Source organism: Bos javanicus, chromosome 7, assembly GCF_032452875.1.
Source record: "Bos javanicus breed banteng chromosome 7, ARS-OSU_banteng_1.0, whole genome shotgun sequence".
Classification (NCBI taxonomy): Eukaryota; Metazoa; Chordata; class Mammalia; order Artiodactyla; family Bovidae; genus Bos; species Bos javanicus.
Window position 1 is genome coordinate 3908960 of NC_083874.1, and position 11708 is coordinate 3920667.

At 46.9% G+C, this 11708-nt stretch overlaps 1 protein-coding gene across 4 annotated transcripts in view; it reads right to left on the bottom strand.

The window, feature by feature from the left end:
* GATAD2A (GATA zinc finger domain containing 2A) overlaps positions 1 to 11478 on the bottom strand; it is a 98455-nt gene extending 86977 nt beyond the window's left edge. For 3 of the 4 annotated variants that reach the window (XM_061421434.1, XM_061421428.1, XM_061421430.1), the window contains exon 1: positions 11091 to 11477. The gene's annotated coding sequence lies outside the window, so the exon portion shown is untranslated. Of the gene's footprint in view, positions 1 to 11090 lie in introns of all 4 variants that reach the window. The other variant, XM_061421433.1, reaches the window with a different exon arrangement.
* Positions 11479 to 11708: the final 230 nt, after the last annotated feature.

Sequence of the window (11708 nt, forward strand, 5' to 3'; positions counted from 1 at the left end):
AGAGGGACTGACGAAAAGAAATTTGGGCCAAATTCCATGTTCGTGTCCTCATTTATAAAGCAGAAATTCGTCAAAGGCTCCAAAATAGTGTGAAACTGAAAAGGAGTAGCATCACCTACTGAATGTTTAAGGTACTGTACTTTTTGGGTTTTAATCAGAAAATTGAAGTTTCTGCTGGACAAAAATTTAAGATGTCTTACGTGATAAACAAGAACTGGATTTTGTAGGCTGGGGAGCCTAGAGGCACCAGCTCAACAAGTTCACAGGCTGATGGCACAGAAAGACACAGAATGATTTCAATGCAGAAAATGCATTCGTAGGAAAGACAGGACTCACAGAGGAAAGGACTGCTCCCCTCCCTGGGAAGGGCTCTGGGAAATCTTTGCGGATGTGACATTTGAGCCAGCTCTTAATGGATGGACATCCTAGGCACCGAGAATAGCAGAGGCAAGGGGCCAGAGCTGGCTACTCCTGGAGTGGCTTCGGCGCAGAAAGGGCTGAAAAGGGGTGGATTCATTATCCTTTAAACTTTCTAGTTGGCTTTCTCTCTCAGAATGCTTAAATTCACAAGCTAAGCAGCCCTAGTTATGAAGACTTTAACCAATTTTCAGATTGCCGCTATCAAACAGTGATACTAAGCTCCAACTTGTATTCTAAGAAGCTCTCCAAAGAATAAACAGGTTGTTCATTCAAGTTTAAAAAAAAAAAAAAAGGGACTTCCCTCATGGTCCAATGGCTAAGACTCTGAGCTCCCAATGCAGGGGACCCGGGTTGGATCCCTGGTCAAGGAACTAGCTCCCACATGCTGCAACTAACTCCCAGTGCAGCCAAATAAAAAATAAATACATGTTTTTTAAAAGGCACCCTTATGACAAAGAGCACTAGACTTCCCTGGTGTCCAGTGGTTAAGAATCTACCCCTGGTCCGGGACGGTTCCACATGCTGAGGGACAGCTAATCCTGTGCACAACTACTGAGGCCCGCAAACCCTGGAACCTGTGCTCTGCAAAAGAAAAGCCACAAGGAGAAGCCAGTGCAACACAACCAGAGAGGAGTTAGCTCAACGCAACTAGAGAAAGCCCGCGTGCAGCAACAAAGACCCAATGCACCAAAAATTAATACATAAACACAGACATAAATAGTTAAAAACAAGATTATTTAAAAAGAAAGAAAGCAAAAGAGCACTGACTGCTTTCCACACTTTGCATTTTTAGTACTCTAAAGTCTAAAACTATTTTCATTGAGTTTAGAGACAATATAACCACAGTCTCTAAGAGGATTATTTTTAAGTTTCTTATTTCACCCCAAATTCATATTCAGATGGTGAGATTACAAAGCAATTGGGTTGGGAAAGGAAAAGATTCGTTTCTACGTGAATTTCATTTCCCTAGTACGTTGATATTTTTTGTACGTTCTTCAAGGACCAGAAAAGAGTTAAAGAGGATGTACTTTAAGAAAAATACAAGACTCCCAACACATTACAGCTGCTACCACAAATGTCACTGTTTAAAAACAATCACAAAAAATAAAAAAATAAAAACAATCACAACACTTTTACACTAGTCTTGGAGTTTGTGGGAGATATCAGCTCCTGTTTGCCTCATCCCAGGAAAGCTCTCTGAAGTGCAGCTCTCTGGAGATGAGCCGCCTTGTCAACACGTGTTTGAATATCCTTTCTAACCACGACTCTGAGCACTTCGTGTCAATGCAACATGGAGTTCAGGCTCCGTGTGTTAGTCTCTGTGACCCTGATGATACCCCTCTATTACAGGGTTCTGAGCACAAGTGCTTCCCTCAAGGGTTAAATACAAACTGCTAAGAAGTATCACTGTGACCTGTGCACCGGAAGTGTATCTCCCACTCTGTCTTCATCTGCATGTGTCACCAGTTGGCAAGGAGTATCTCTTTTGTGTCTATACATGGCTGACAAAAAAAAAAAAGCACACCTAATTTAGATCTATTTTAAGTCTTTGAAAAGTTAGTCAGTGAACCATGTTTTCTATGAATTAAAGAATTAAAAGGGAAAAAAATCAGAAGACGACCAGGAAAAAAAAAAAAAAGTGCTATATGACAGTCTTAAGTCTAGAAATAAATCTATTCAAACCCGCTTAACAAAGAAACTGTTAGTCACATCATTCATTTGCTAATAAACATCCTTGGTTTAGACATGAAGACAAACATACTTTAAAACCTTAGTATCCAGTTCATACCTCCATCTCCCAGTTATTAAATGGCTGATCTTCCAACTTGACATAGGAAGGAGGAAAACATTCCTCCCAAAGTTTTCCTAATAGGATGAGTACTTGCCGCCTCCACTGGTGCCCAGCATTTTACTATAGAAAATACATGAGGTGGGTCTTTCTAGTTTTCTCCCTCACAGCTTGCCCTATTCCATGCTGACCTAGTCAAGCCTACAATTTTACCAACTCCTGGTTTGAGACCAGTAAAATCTTTTCTTCAAATTTGGGTCAAAAATCAACCTTCACCATATGTAAAATATATAGACAATGAGGATTTGCTGTATGGTTCAGGAAACTCAAACAGGGGCTCTGTATCAACCTAGAGGAGTGAGATGGGGTGGGAGATGGGAGGGAGGTTCAAAAGGAAGGGGACAGATGTATACCTATGGCTGATTCATGTTGAGGTTTGACAGAAAACAACAAAAATCCTGTAAAGCAATTATCCTTCAATAAAAAATAAAATTTTTAAAAAATCAACCTTCAGTATAGATACTTTAAGAGGATAAAAATAAACTTGAAATCTCTATAAATATAAAATATAAAGCCTAAACCTTGAAAATGTCATGCAAGTTAAAAAACTGTTCTGCATGTTAAGAATTTTAGACCAGCTTAGGGCTTCCCTAGTGGCTCAGTAGTAGAGAAGCCACTTGTCAATGCAAGGGACGCAGGTTCAAGCCCTGACTCAGGAAGATGCCACATGCCACAGAGCAACTAACCCGGTGCACTGCAACTACTGAGTCCGCACTCTAGAGCCCGGGAGCTGCAACCACCGAGACAACATGCCACAACTCCCGAAGTTGTCCCGCGTGTCCAGAACCCGCCTTCCGCAGTGAGATGCCAGGGCACTGCAACTAGAGCACAGCCCCACTCACCACAACTGGAGAAAAGTCTGTGCGGCAATGAGGACCCAGCACAGTCAAAAATAAATCAATACAGTTTTTAAAATAAATTTTAATGACAATTCTCAAAGAAAAGAAAAAATTCAAAAACAGGGACTTCCCTGGTGGTCCAGTGGCTAAGACTGCGCTCCCAGTGCAGGGAGCCCAGGTTCTATTCCTGGCCAGGGCACTAGATTCCACATGCCACAACTAAAGCTCCTGCGTGCTGCAACTAACACTCAGTGCAGCTGAAATATATAAATGTTAAAAGAAAAATCAGAAGCAGTCCCCATTATCTGTCCTCCATGTAGACTGCATACTATTACAAAGACAGTCTGTACAGTCTGATTTCACTAGCCACCACCGGTTTCTGATTGAAAATACTTATTCAGAGGTCAATTTAAATACAACTTTATAGTTCAATCTTGAATCCTACTATGACACATTTTATAAGACTCTCTACTTTTGAAGGTGACTGAGCTTTTCTTGCCAAAGGTGCTCCATTCAAACTGATTTTTAAGTGAGCATAACCACCTCAGGTCAAGAGAATTCACCAGACTGTTTTTCACATCCAGGTGCTTGATGATGCCCATGCTGTTCCTCTCCCGTGAATGCCCAGTCACCTAAAAAGGAGCTCTCCACATTTCCCCTTCCGTTGCAGGCTCTCCAATCCATCCCTCCTTCCACATTCCAGTTGCAGCATTTTGCTGCACTTTCCAGTTCAGGAACCTCTCTTTTCCTAGCAGCATATGAGGGCCACTGTATCCAGCCAGGCGCCTAACCCTTAACAAGTTAAATGAGCACTCCCATCATACTCGAAGGTAAGGGTTTTACTGTAACATACTGCAGGCGCATAGTGTGTAACTTTGAGCCTTTTTCCTAGTCACCCTGTCATGCTTCAGAAGGCACGGCAAGTCCACAGGATATACCAAGGTGATGCAGCGGTGGTGGCAGCAGCAGCAGGGGCAGTCTAAGGCTACAGTGAACTAAGGGAACCCATTGGGAAAAACCAGCCAATCCAGGACCCTCCAGCTCAGGGGTCCCCAGCCTCTGGGAATGCCTGACGATCTGAGGTGGAGCCGATGTACCAACAGAAACAAAGTGCACAATAAATGTAACGCGCCGGAGTCATCCCAGAACCCTCCTCCTTCCCTCCGGTCCTCCATGAAACCAGCCCCTGGTGCCAAAAAAATTGAGAACTGCTGCTCTAGATCACTGGCCCTCAGTCATAAACAGCAGCCTGTGGCCCCAACATGGACTGGTTTGCTCTTAGGCAGTGTTAACTGCCATTGGTAGCTATCGGGTGCCAACCTCAAGAGGAATAGCCAGCCTTGGTATGCTTCTATAACAATTACCTTTACTGTTGTTCTTTAGTTGCTAAGTCGTGTTTGACTCTTTGCGACCCCATGGACTGTAGCCTGCCAGGCTCCTCTGTCCATGGGATTTTTCAGGCAACAATACTGAAGTGGGTTGCCATTTCCTCCTCCAGGGGATCGCCTGTTTTGGCAGGCGGATTCTTTACCACTGAACCACCCAGGAAGCTACCTTTACTAAGCACCTACAACAGTCTGGCTGCTTGCTTCGTGCTTACCATCCCCACCAGCAAATGAAGAGACTGAGGCTCCAATGTTAGGCCACTTTCCTAAGAGCACAGAGCCAGCAAGTGGCAGAATCTGGCTTTCTGGCTCTAAAGTTTCTATTGCACACAGGGCCTCCCATGGCACTTTTTACCAAGCAGTAAAGACAAATAACAGCAAACGATTATCCAAGAACACACTCTTGCAGAAGGATCTATCTACTGTCTGCTTCCGTAAGTTCTATACACATCTCCAGAGCAGCCTTTTGCAGGCAAGCTACTGCAGGGAACCTTGTGATAATGCAACAGGAAACTGTCCTGTTAACCACCCTGCCAGACAGTCCTGAATCTGTGGGTACATGAGCTGGGCCCCCAGCCCTGCTAAGTGTAGGTCCACTAGCTCCCAGCTCTGACAGAGCAGCTTACTGAGCAAAAAGTGAGAGCCTAACATGTTTTCTATGCTCACACTGGAGCCTAAGAACGCAGCCTGGAGGGCGGGGAACAGGAAGTGAAGAGAGAGCAAGCATCCACTTCCCAAGGGCAGCAGAGCCCAGAGGTGGGAGTCTGATCACGTGCACAGTTGCAATACTTGTCCACGCCCACTTCCGGCCTCCGCTTTCCTCTTCACCTCAGAAGTCAGTACTTGGGTGGAGAGAAAGGAAAAGAAGACTACCAGGAACTCCTTGTAATATGCTCCCTCTCCCCTGGAACCTGGGCCCTGAATGAGTATCCACCCCTGCTCTCTGGCTCCACCCCTCACAAATACACTTACTTAAGAAAAACACCTGTCACATGATTGCTCTACGTGGACTAACATCAAATCTGGACCACAACACAGGAAAATCAAACTAGTGCTTCCCCAGTCCCTGTATAAGAAGGAACTGTAGGGCAGAGGGAACTCCGCCAAGAATACTACAAGATAAAGCAACTTAGCTCTTCGAAACTCACCTTTCCATTGCCATAAACAACAGCCAAGTACTACCCTTGTCTGATTTTTTTTAAGAGATTCCAAATGACGCAAGAGGACATTTAGAGTTGTGTATCTCTTTGCATATCTGGGCTTCCCAGGTGGCACTAGTGGTAAAGAACCTGCCTGCCAGTGCAGGAGAGAGAAGAGACATGGGTTCAGTCCCTGGATTGGGAAGATCCCCTGGAGAAGGGCACTGCTGCCCACTCCAGTATTCTTGCCTGGAGAATCCCACGGACAGAGGAGCCTGGTGGGCTACAGTCCATAGGGTCGCACAGAGTTGGACAAGACTGAAGCAACTTAGCATGCATGCATGCATCTCTTTGCATAATAGGCACTGCCATGAAGAAATACCACGGGATTCCAAAAACACATTGCCACTAGCTTCAGGAGAAGCAAAGCTGAAAATGCTCTGGGAAATAACCGTTCCAGAATCCCTTTTGTTTCTCCAAGACTATAGCCCCAGTCATCCTGGATCAACTAGTGCCAAAAGCCAACAATCAACTGGGAAAACACCATAATTTCTGCCTTCTTTCAGAGGGAGGAAACAGAAAAAAAGAGTCCAGTGAGGAAATTAGAAGGGTAGTAAGGTTTCACTTCCAAACCTTCAAGAAACCCTACCCCAAAGTCTCAACATCCAGGGATATTCTCAGAGAAGCCCTGAGATAGTCGTTCATTTATTTGTCTCTGACCAGGACTTAAGGTCCTAGAGGCCTGACTGCATCTCTCTAGCCAGCTCACTGCCAGACTTCCAGCACCGAGCATGGTGTGCCTGGTGCATCACTGGCGCCCACTTATTGCTGAATTATCTGCTGGCATAGGAAGTTATACCAGCCAGAAGATCTAACACTTTCTATTTTCCAATTCAATTTAAGTTACATTAAAAAACAAAAACCCTACCTTAGGGCCACACAGGAAAACTCGTAGCAAGTTAAGCCCTTACTTGAGTGTTCAAACGTCCCTTATATGCCAGTTTGGAGGGATAAATTCATATCCAAGCAACACACCCATATAGACAAAGGCAGACAGTGTGCAGAGAGGATAATGTCAAACTTAAAACTAGAAATTCAAAATAACAACATCCATTCATTTGAATAGAACAACTCCATAGAATAGTTTCCAATTTCGAAAGAGGTCAGCTTCTTTCTTATCATCAAAATCCCGCAGGGATTTAATGCCCCCCAGTGCTGTCTCCAACAGGAAGGAAATCCTGACTTCCCCAGCTATTTCAGTTACATAAATCAACAGTTTATCATCCAGAGTTAGAAGCTGGGCAGTGTTGGGACCCACATGCCTTTTAGAGCAGCCTACCAACGGATAACCACGTTACATTACATCTAATGAATGTACCTAGATCAATATCATTTCTAACTATCCAAGGGTTTTTATTGCTGTAAGGATCTTTCAATTCAAAAAAAAAAAGGTTTAAAAAACTTCCTGTTAGATAAAAGAGATGAGATGGTGGCGCCACCATCCACCAAAGTGAAGTCTGTGGTACATAAGAGACATAATTTCAGAAGGGATAATAATCCCTTTAAAGTTCTTAACCTTGTGTTTTATATTTTAAAAATAATAAACTTTGCTCTTTTCCCATATAATGGAATAAATGTCCTTAAGATAATTAAGAGAAATTTAAGACTGGCAGATATTTCTGAGCTTCAACAGTTAAATTCACTGTGTGTGTATGAAAAAGAGAGGGAGAGGGGGAGTGGAGGGCAGAGGAAGGGAGAGGGGATATTTTTTGGAGGGAACCCTTTTCTTCTAACTTGGGAGCAATGCAATGGAGGCCTAGCTCAGATTTCTCACTCACTATTCCCCTGCAACCCAGGGTGTAGCTATCAGAGACAAGTGCCATCTGTCCCCACATGAATAAGTGAAAAAGGCTGAGCCCAACTCATCAGGCCCAATTTTCAGGCTTTCACTAATTGCTAAGAAAAACAGCTTCTCAGAAAAAAAAAGTGTCCTGCCCATTCATTCCAGTCCCCATCCACAGAGGTTGAGTTAGCACCTCCACAGTTCTCTGGATATTTGGGACCTCAAGGTGAATTCTGATCTCACGGGCACTACGCTACACACTCAAGGTACTATTATTGTGTGGCAACAAATGCCTTTGTACATCACGTTTGCAGTCTTTTGTCCCCAAATCTGATCCATTACCCAAAAAGAATGGTTTGTCTTCCAAGGTTCTAATATAAGAAGAGATCACTTATCGGGTTGCATATCCTTCAGTAAAGCGGTCCCAAAATCTGGCCTAGGATCCTATATGGTTCACCTTCCTTTTCTTCCTACAATTCAAGTTTGTAATAATCTTCTATCCGGCCTGTGGTCTAATTATAGTAATATATCTCCTTGTCCTTAACTCACAGGTTACCCCGTTTTACAGAGGGAGAAAGCAAGGCCAAGGCAAACACAAACCCCTGCCACAAAGCCAATCTATCTCACAACTGCTATCTGAATGTGGAAAAATGCTAGACCCAGATAGGCAGTGGATTTTGCAAGAGACAAGTTTCTTTCTCTTTGCTCTTCAGGCATATTTAGCCTTGGCAAAATATCAAATGCTTCCTGGTCGGGGAGTCCAGGCCAGAACCATAGTCTCCTGAGCACAACACCCAACCTTTACTGCACACCAGCCACGTGCTAGATGCTGCGCTGGCTGCCTCCGGCTCATTATCCCAGATTCATTCATTCACACATCTAGGAAGCACTTCCCATCTGTAGGCACCTTCACACATATTCACGGAGATGTGACCCCCCTCAAATATTTAGTAATGTGCTAATCTTGTGCCAAAACTTATCTAAGGCCACACAGCTAGGAAGGACAGGCCCAGAATCTGAATCAGGTCCTTCTGACTTCAAAGTTCCCCCTTCCCTAACCCTGCTGGTCCTGTGGGTTTCATTTCAAATAATAAACATGTGCCAGCACTTCTCTGCCCTATCTCAGGACATCTTAAGCCCTGAGTTCCCCACCATCTTCCTTTTCCCTTCAGGGCAGTGCCTACAGCTGACCAGGAAGAGGCAGCAGAGAAGCAACCAGGTCTGGGGCAGCTTCCTGCCTGGACTTGACTACTGCAGGAGCAGAGGGCCCAGGAAACTCTCCAAGCCCTTCTCCACAGAAGAAAATAGCTCGAGTTGAAACTTGTGTCCACATGGTCCACCGACAGATTTAGAACTCAAATTATAGCCTCGGCAGGAGTCTTCACAAAGGACGCAAATTAAGCAAGACCCAGATGGAAATGAACAGGAGAGAGACAGTCTTAAGTCAAACTGTAAAGTGAACTGCAGTTCTAGCAGTCAGAGGGAAGAGCTGGTTGAAATGCTAAACCAAACAAGTTCAGCCTATATTTCGGAACTCCAGGAACATTTCTCCCCACGTTTTTAGCCTGAGACTTGTGCATGGACACGAAGTGGTTACAAGTTACTCAGGTTTCAAATTGAGTTCATTCCTGTCCTTTGGACCATCTCTCAATGCCAGCATTCATCAACTTGGGCTCCAGAGAGCTCTGCGTTTGGCAAAACAGATAAAATTAGCTACTGGAGTGAACTTGGAATCCAGGGTGGGCCACTAAAATAAAGTACACATGAGATTTGTAAAAGCCACGTAAAAACTTCCTTTGAGCCAAGCTGAAGTCACCTAACTTAGAGAAATGAATTCAAATCCCCTGTTCTCTGCCTCCCTTCCTCCCTTCCTTGATCGAAGGTGACCCATTTCCTGCTTCTTGCCTTGCCTTTCAAACCAGAGTGTCCCACAAACTGAAGATCCACTAGAGATCAAGGGGTAAATGAATTGACCTCAGGAGAGAAAACATAGCAGGAAGACCTGAATGAGCGTTTTTTTTTTTTTTTTTCTTCTTCTCCTTTTGCAGGGGTGGGGGTGAGTTCTAGCGTGCAGAGGAGGACTGAGGATGGGACAGGAAGTGGGTCAGTCCCACAACATGAAGGTGTGATAATGGGGTACAGTGCTCCAGCCCTGTCCGTCCTGTCTCTGCACTGGCCTGACAACACTGTAGTGGCCCCATAACTCAAACATGGAGTAACCACAATTGTCATTTGACAACAGCTCTTGCTCCCCCAAATCTAGCAGGCCTTAAAGGATAAGAGAAAACAGCGTTTTGTTTTTTGCCTGTCTCCCAATTTCCCTTCCAGCCACAATTTCCCTCCAGGTCCTCTGAAGCTGAGGTAAAAATTCAGAGAATACCCCTAATCTGGCCAGAAAGAAGACTGAAGGTGGGAGGGGCATATTTCTGATCTCTCCTTCCAGAACAGAAGTTGAGTACCAAAAACAGAAACAGGGGTCTGAAGTTGGGGTCTCAAAGGAAAAGTGAAGGAAGAGTTTTTGCATTAAAGAATCAGGAGGGAAACCTTAGGAAAGGGGAAATGTCCTCAGGCAAGTGGAAGGAGAACCCCGGGAATGGAGGGGGACCCTTCAGAGAAGTGAAGAAACTCATTCCCTCTTCAATCAGAGAGAGGGTATCTTGAAAGAGTGGAGGCACACTTCAGGGATGTGAGGAGCCTAATAAAGTGGGACATTTCATTTTAGGAAGAGAACCTCTGGAGAAGCCAGGGACCCCTCCAAACACTGCGGCACCCATAGATTAGCAGGAGTCCCCACAAAATGGAAACTGTTTTGGAAAAGTGGGGAACATTTCTTCAGACAAATGAGGATCCAGTCATTAATATGAGCACTTTGGAGTAGTGGGCCCCTCAGGAAAATGGAGGTACTCATCAAAAAGTTAGGGGTCCCATCAAAAGTGGGGACAACTCAAAAAAGTGGGGAACACCTCCAAGAAGGATTCTGACAGAAGCAGGAACACCTCAGATTAGTTGAGGGGAGCCAAGGGGGAGGCCACCCAAAGAACTGGGGACAGAGAAGCAGGGAGAGCAACGCGGAAAGGTAGGGAGGAAGGGGAACCTATGAAAAGTAGGGGACGCCTCAAAAAAGCAAGGGCAAAAAAGGAACACAGTACACAGTGGGACAACAGCTCCGAGAAGCAGGGTTCTCCTTACAGAGGTGGGGGTCCCCCAGAGAACTGAGGGGCAGGGTCCCCTAGAAACAGGGGTATCTCCTCAGAGAAGTGGCGGCCCCTCAGCGAAGATGGGGGTCGGTCCCAGAAAAGGAGACGGTCCCACATAAAAAGCAACCGCTCGGAGAAGCAGGGGTCCCCTTAGAGAAGTTCAGAGGAGGTGCCTCAGAGACGCGGGGCCCTCAGAAAACGGGCCCCTTAACGAAGCAGGAGGTCCCTCAAAGAGATGGGGCACCCTCAGGGAAGGGAGGCTCCCCTCAGAGAGGCAGGGTCCCTTAGAGAAGCAGGTTCCCCCAGACAAGAGGGTCCACGCATGGAAGCGGCCCCCTCGGAGAAGCGGAAGCCCCAGAGAAGCCCGGGGCACCGGAAGCCGGGGACCCGCCACCAGCGGCGTCCGCCCCTCACTCACCGAAGTTGCTCGGCGCCTCTGCGGGCGGCTGCTGGGCCCCAGACGGCCTCGGGTGGCAGGGTCGGATCCCGTCCGCTCGGGTCTCGCGGCGGCAGCTCCCTCAGGTGGCGCCCGCGGCGGCGCCCGCGGCGGCGACAGGACGACGGACGATCGACCGACTGACTGCGCGGGCGGCGCGGAGCGCGTTCGGGCAGCGGGGGTGCGCGTGCGCGCGCCGGGGCGCTGACCCCGGGCGGGAGGAGCCGCCGCGCCGCGCTCGAAGCCGCCGCTTGGTCTCGCCGCTCCGTCTCACACTGAAATTGCCCGCTTCGCAGCCCGGCTTCCCCGGTTGCTAGGCAGATTTCGCCTCTCACACTTCCGGGTTGAGGCACGTCTCACCGAGTGGCGGCGCCGCAGGCCAATGAGGTCCGGCCAGGGTTCCCGGGATCCGCACCCCGGAGAGGGTGTGGCCAGCCTAGTGACGGACAGCATTCGGCGGCCAATGAGCATACGGGCCGGCTGGCCCTCGGGATCGCGCCGGGGGCTTGGGCGGGCCCGAGGAGGCGGGACAAGATGAATGACATGCGATTTGCCAATGGGAGAGTGGAGCGGACCTCAGGTCCAGTGAGGGCGCTTCGG